Genomic DNA, 8,088 nt, shown 5'->3' with positions numbered 1-8,088 from the left:
TCCTTTTTTAAACTTTCCCATCTCTCACTTCATAGTATTTAATATTTCCATTTGGAGAGAAGTGTCTGACTATCCACCCTTTCCATGACTGTCATAATTTTACATATTTCTAATAGGTCATCCCTGAGCCTTTTGGTCTGGAGAAAACAATCCAGGTTTGTCCAACTTCTTCTCATTTTATAGTTAAGACATGCCAAACCAAGCAATATCCTGGTAGACTTCTTTTGACGACTCTTCCTCCCTTTCTCTCTCTCTTTCTCCCCCCCCCCCCCCCCCCACCGCGCCAAAAGCCTCCACATCCTTCCTATGGTGGCGACTAGAACTGCACATACTATTCCAAGTGTGGCCTAATTAAAATTCAGTCCTTCAAAGCTGTTCTATCAATTAGGTTCTGCCTAATTTGTGTATAACTTTGTCTAATTTCCTTCGTTCCATAATCCCTCACTCCTCATGCCTAGCAATCTGTCATTAATTTTAAAACTTTTAAGTCCTCATTTTATCAATTTCCACTGATGTTGTGTAAAATGCATCAGTGACACGAACTGCTGAACATTCTACTGTCCTTGGCAGAGGGAGTTGAACTGGTCAGTCACATCCAAACACCTAATCTACTGTGTCCGTTACACTTGATGTGGTCTCCTCTACATTGAGGAGACAGGACACCAACTTGCAGAATGTTTCAGAGAACATCTTTGGAACACATGCACCGATCAACCCCACTGCCCTATGGCCGAATACTTCAACTCCTCCTTTCACTCCCCCCAAAGACCTGCAAGTCTGGGACCTCCTTCACTGTCAAATCCTAGCTACCCGTCACCTGGAGGAAGAACACCTCGCTTTCTGTCTTGGGACCCTCCAACCACACTGAATCAACCTCGATTTCACCAATTTCCTCATCTCCCCTTGGCCCAGATCCAACCCTCCAACTCTGCACTGCCCTCTTGAAGTGACATCCCTGTCCATCTTTCTTCCCACCTATCCCCTCTCACCATCACCCCCTGTCTTCATCTACCTATCGCCTTACAAGCTACCTTTTCCCCCAGCCACACCCCCTCCTATTTATCTCTAAGCCCCTTTGGCCCCCATCTTCCTGATGAAGGGTTTATGCCTGAAAGGTCAACTCTCCTACTGCTTGGATGCTGCCCGACCTGCTGTACTTTTTCAGCGCCACACTTTTTGACAATAACCAGGGACACAATTTAAGGTAACATGACTCTTGCCCAAAAGCTACTGGTGGGGGCGGGGGAAAGGGGGGGTGGGGGTGTGGGTTGGAGAATTTATAGTTAGTTGGTTTAACCTGGCTTATGAAAGGGTAGTGGAAGGTGATTTTTTTTTTAAACAATAACGTTTGAAAAGGTGAATTAGATATTTACTTTTGGTGTTGGCGGATATTAGGAACAGGTGCCCCTCAAGCCTGCTCCACCATTAAATAAGATTATGGCAATATCCCTTGATACCCTTGCTTAATAAAGATTTGTGTCCCAGATTTAAATTTAATATGATTAACATTGACCACCATTTTAAGAAGAGTGTTTCAAACCTCCACTTTATTCTGCATTCGACTAGCTGCCTTGACTATTTTCTGTACCTGTGTATGGCATTTTAAAGTGCTAGGCATCTGAAGTCCCAAATCCTGTTGGACATCCACTGAATTGAACATTGTGCCTTCTAAAAGAATACCCTGCTCTATCCTTTCTTTGTTTGAAATGATGACCTCAAGCTTGTGTATGTTAAATCTATCTTCCACAGTTTTGTCCACTCACCAAATCTATTAATATTCTGTTGTAATTCCATGTTGCCCTCAATGCTATGTTGTTGCCCAACTTTGTCATCAGCAAATTTGGATATTTGACATTTTATGCCATTATCCAAGATGTTAATGAATATTGTGAATAATTGAGGCTATGTCCTGCCAATTAGAGTACTTAGCCATTATCCCAACTCTGTTTGCTGCCACTCAACCTATTTCCTATCCAAGTCAGTAATTTGCCCTTAGTTCTGTGGGCTTCTACCTTAGCTAACAATGTTTTATGTCAGATGTCAGCAAAAAGCCATCTGGAAGTCTGTATAAACAACATCCATTGAGTTATCTCTGTCTACCATCTTCGTTTCTTCAGTTTGTCAAGCATAATCTACCCTTCGTGAATCCATGCTGACTTCCCCCGAATTAACTGAAATGTTTTGAGATGATCAATTACTATTCTTGATTATAGACTCAAACAACTTCCCCACAAAAGATGAGGCCAACTGGTTTGTAATTCACTGGTTTCTCTCTCTGTCAACTTTCTTGCAGAGCAGAGTGACCTGAGCAAATTTCCAAACCGAAGACACAATCCCTGCATCCAGGGAGCTCTAAAAGACTACGGTTAGGACATTGGCAATGTGTCTCCTTCCATTTAAGAACCATGGATGGAAGCTATTAGGTCCTGGGGATTTGTCACTCTTCAGTTGCATTAATTTGCTTAAGCTAATTTTATTTAGATCATGTCCCCGATTCTTTGTCTGAGATTTCTGGCAAGCTGACCTCTCTCTTTCTGCTGTGAATACTGAAGCAAAGTAATAATTGACTGCCATTTCTACAAGGTCATTGACAATGTCCCTGCCGTCAACCTTCAGTGGGCCAATAGTACTCTGAACCAGTCTCTTTTGCTTTTACGTAGCTATAAAATCTCTTCTTATTATCTTCCATGTCCCTTGCAAGTTTCTTTTCATAATTCTTTTGAACTGGTCTTATAAACCACCTTCTGGCCCTTTCTTGGTCTTTGTATTTATTCCATTCTGTGTGATCCATACTGTGAGTTTTTATAAGCCCTTTCTGTTAATTTTACACTGTCCCTTACCACCTCAGATGTCCATGGCTTTTTGTTTTTGAGGTCGACCTTTTTCTTTTCATTGGTACAAACTACTTCTGAATTTACAAGAGTATCAGAAAACAGCAGGAGTCAATTGAATAGTTCTAAAAACACAACATAATTTCAGTCTGGGATGTGACTGTCCAATAATATCAGCTGGGATCATAACATTAGTTTTTAAATATATTAAGTCAAAGTTGTTGATATTTTTGATCTATAACTCCACTTGTTTAAAGTCCGATCCCCTTCTCTCACTACCCACCCATGCTACATACACATGTGGAAATGGATGGAGGAAGGGAAATAGTACTGAGGAATAGTTCAGTGATGCCAATCCCAGAATTTGATGGAGGGTTTCCTATTAGATTCCCAAGTCCTTCAGTTCTCTGATCTTTTCCTTTGGGTTCATTCACTGCTTCACAGGAGGCACAGAATAACTGGTTCATAAATGATAAAGTCTCTGACTTTGTGGTTTAAAGATAAAAGCTTAACAGCAATGAGTGGGAGAAAAAAAGTGGATTTATTCAGCTTCAGTTGCTTTTACTGGAGAGAACAACACCCAAGATTCTTCCCCCCCCCACCTCACCGCTGATGTATAAGGGCTTCTCGCTGTAATCTATCAATACAATCCTAGCTCACTGTATACTCACACACTTGCTGATCAGTCACCCAGGAGCCAATCAGAGTTGTCTGGCTGATGACCTTTGGCATCCACAACTGATCACATTTTCACAAACCAACTGGCAACCTGTTGTCGAGCAAATCTCACTTGTACATACGTCTTTTACAAATCGTGTTCCCCAGTACTTCAACAAAGCAGCAGTATAAACACCACACACAATGAGTTTCAGTAATTTGTTCTTTAATAGTACTGCAATTAATTCTACAGTCCTTTGTTCTAAAGCAGTCCATTCCCTGACTCAGTCCACAATCAAAAATGATGTAAAATAAAGAGGTAGCCTTTTATAAATAAATAACGTGGCTTAGATCACAAGTGCAAACAGTTCTGGCAGTGCAGAGAGGATTTGTTTTATACATTCACAGGATGAGGGTGTTACTGGCTGGACCAGCATTTATTGTCTGTTCCTAATTGCCCTGAGGGCATATAGGGGTACATCAGTCTAAGCAGCCGATTAATCCCTTTTTTTAATCTTTCTGAACTTTCTTTCCTTTTCTTTATTCTCTTATTTTCTTTTTTCTCTTTCCCTTTTTTCTCTTTCTTTCCTTTTTTTTCCTCTTTTCCTCTTTTTCTTCCTGGATAAATCTGAAATATTAGTTGGGGATATTAATGGACGGTTTTGGGGAGTTTCTGCTGAAGGGAATTCAAGCTTTGTGTTCCTTGTGATGTAATCATGGAAAGGTTTTCCTGAGTGCTGGAGAATGTCTCTTCAACAGCTGGAACTATAGGATTGTCCTGAAGGGACATGGTGAGGTGATGTGGCTGGGGCTGTCCTCGATGAAAAATCTGGAATTCCTTCGATATCCCATGGTTCTGTCATCATTACCAGTTTCATTCCCGGGTCTACCTATGCCATAGACTCCAGAATCATTGCAAAACTGAAGAATCTCATTAAGCACATCAAGCAATCCATTCAACCCCATTAGTAAATGGCATCCAAGTCAATGCATTTGTTAATAGAGTTCCAGTTGGAATATCATGCTTCTAGGAATTCTCGTGCGTGTCTGTTTGGCTTGTCCTAGGATGGATGTGTTGTCCCAGTCGAAGTGATATCCTTCCTCATCTGTATGTAAGGATACTGGTGAGAGTGAGTCATCTCTATTTGTGGCTAGTTGATGTTCCTCCAAAGATTATCCCACCCAGACCCATCCCTTACCACTGTAACCCTGCATTCCTGGGCTAGACCACCTAGGCTGCACATCCTGGACACTATGAGCAATTTAGCATAGCCAATCCACTTAACCTGCACATCTTTGGAATTGGAGGATATACACAGCTGGTGGAATTGAAACTCTGCCCATAAATCTGGAAACTAGGCAACGGTGATCGTGTAACCAGTATTGATTGTTGTAAAGCCCCATCTGTCTCACTGATGCCCTTCAGGGAAATAATCTTCCTGGTCTACTTGTGACTCCACACCCAGAGCAATTGAGATGACTCTTAGTTACCCTCTGCGTGTGTGATGCTCAGTTCAACGGCAACAAATACTGGCCTTGCTCATGATCAGCATATCCCCTAAAGGAGAAGGATAACTTCACATGGCCTGCAGCTGATGCTGACATTACCCAATCCCTCAATGGCCTTTATAGATTGGGATGAATACTCTGTCCTAACAGACCATTTTGGAAAGAACAATGCAAGGCTGGGACTCTAATTAATCGGATGCTCGTCATGAATGGTCACGGACACTGTGGAGCAAATAGTTAGGCATTTTCTGTTTTTTCATTTTCTGAAAATTGCCCTGTTTTCTTTTATATTTAAAAATATAACCCTATGAATATTTGTGGTCTCCTTCCTGGATATTAATATAATTTCAATAAAATTAAATAGTTTAATTCATAGGTAATCTGGTAATAAAGTAATGAGTGACTGCAGCGGATGAGATTAGGCAGAGTTCAACTTGTTGTTCAACTTGATACATGTAGCACTCCCACAGCAAATCCTGTTGACTTCAGATCAAAATTGGCTGATAGTACCCAAGACGATTTCTTCTGTCTTTTTGTTAAATGGCTCCATTCTGCATTCTACTCATTTCCACAAACTTGGCCTGGCTTCTGCATGCAAATCAAGACCAAGACAATGCCCTCATTGCTTGCTGCTCTAGGTATCCATGAGTAAACTCTGCAGTGTGTTCACTGCATTTGTTGCCACAGTTCATACAAGGACACAAAAATGTACACCAGCACATTGAGATTCTTTTTCCTATCATGGCAGAACATTTATTTGCATATTTATACCTTTGCATTGGCCTTATGTCTATTGCAAGTTATTTTTTTGTCCTCAGTACTATGTTATATATTTTTTTTCCCCACAAGAATACACAAAGTCTTCTCTTCAAAAATGTATTTTTCTCCACTCTGTTCCTGGAGTTGATGACTCCGTGAGGCACACTTGATAGATTGAATCCCGGAAAATATCAACTCACAAGCCATGCTTTGGAAAGGAAGAAGGCCTTTTTTTCTGGGAATGTAGCTTGCAAAATGGCTGAATAACTTTGTAAAACAACCAGCTTTAGAGGCAAAGATTCCTTCTGTCCATCAATTGTGATCTCGTAAGGGCAAAGAAGAAATTAAAATTTTACACTACCAAACATGCAGTGGAAATCTTAGAAACCTTACAGTGTGGAAGCAGTCCATACCAACCTTCCAAAGGACGGCCCACCCATAGCTAATCCACTTAGCCAATCCACCTAACCTGCACATTTTTGGATTGTGGGAAGAACCCAGAGCAAACCCACACAAACATCTTGAGAATGTGCAAACTCCATGCAAATAGTCAGCTGAGGCTGGAATTGAACTCAGGTTCCCAGCACCATGAGGCAGCAGTGCTAAACACTGAGCCACCATTCTATCCAACTAGTCTTTGTTTGTGTGCTGAAGCCCGTCTTCCCACTGAATGAACAATAGGCAGCTTGGCATTATCCTTTCTCATTTGTCTTCTTTAAAAATACAGTTGGGTTAAATTGACCAAAATTACCAATAGATCGAGGGAAAAAAAATGCAGATCAGTGCGAATAAAAGATTGTGATGTGAGAAGATTACCATGGAAAATAACTATTGTATATTGTTGTTATTATATGTGTAAATGTATATTAGAGGGAAGAACTAAAGTTTATTTGTACAGGTTTCATTAGGAAACATTCCAAAGCTCTGTCTGTAAAGCAGGCAATGTGTAATAGAATACAGCAATTGGCCTGGTGTCATTGGAACCAAACATATGTTGCTGGAACAGGACCAGCAAAACCTAAAGATGACTGAATGCTCCATTAAGGCTTAGAATGTGATTATTCCAACAATGTAGAACACACATATCATTAACCTAGAACAGATCAAACAGCAACACCTAAATAATTTTTCACTGAAAATCAATATTTGAAGAGGCATTGATAAAGGCATTAAAATGAATGATATTCTCAGATTCTACTGCCCTTTTCCATCTTTAAGTGTTGATGAGAGAATAATTTGTTAAATAGATGCACTGAAGTTTCATGTGTTATATCCCTCTTTGATGTGTGTAAGGAATGCATGTGTTTGAAGATAGCACACAGATGATTGACAAATGGTTATCTCTTTGTTGGAAATAGCTGGCCTGAATTAAGTACTTCATTTGCTTTGGTTATTGAAGCTGCATATACAACCCTTGACCTCTCCCTGGTGAGGAGTTGTGACCTATTTTGATTCGGGTTTTGACAATGAGTGTGGGCTTAATGGGTTTTGAGTGAGTTAAAACCTGTCTTTCAAAGAAACATTTGGTCAGCCAAGATTTCCCTGCAATGAATCAGTAAATGAATGTTTTATTCTTGTGTATTTTACAGTGACATACAATAAAATAGTGAAAAGCTTTCATTTATCACTATAAGACAGCACTATTTTAATTGTTTAAGATTAAGAGAAGATGAAAAGAAATAGCTTAAAGAGAAGTACATCTATGTACGATTTCTGACTCAGTTCTGAACCACCACCACCTCATCAGATCCACCTAATGTTGTAATCGTCAATCCTCAAGCATCATCTTTTTCAGTTGGGCTTCATCTTCACCACCGCCCACGCTGGGCAAACTAACTTCAGAGACTATTGCCATGGGTGATGTTGCCATGGTGCCCTCCTGCTAACACTTTCTGCTGCCAGCACTGGACCCAACCAACAATGAAGTTGCTGACTCCTCAGGAGCCATTTTTCACCGCTGGGTATACTGCACTGACATCGCCTCAGGGTTCACTCTCCACGTGAGGCTCACTCTCTTCCCCCCAGTGAGTCATATTGCCAACGATGTCAGGAGGAGCTAACTCTAACTGCAAGCAAAACACTGCAGATGCTGAAAACTGGAAGTAAAAACAAAGTGCTGAAGAAACCTAGCAGGTCTGGCAGCATTTGTGGAGAGAGAAACATCTACAAGGCTCAAGTCAGGAGTGTGATGGAATACTCCCCACCTACCTGGAGCGGGGCTGCTCCAACAACACTCAAGAAGCTTGACACCGTCCAGAACAAAGCAATCCACTTGATTGGCACCACATAGACTCCCTCCATACCGACACTCAGTAGCAGCAGTATGTACTAC

This window comes from Chiloscyllium punctatum, chromosome 26, assembly GCF_047496795.1.
Source record: "Chiloscyllium punctatum isolate Juve2018m chromosome 26, sChiPun1.3, whole genome shotgun sequence".
Lineage (NCBI taxonomy): Eukaryota > Metazoa > Chordata > Chondrichthyes > Orectolobiformes > Hemiscylliidae > Chiloscyllium > Chiloscyllium punctatum.
Note: the sequence above shows the minus strand (reverse complement) of the source record.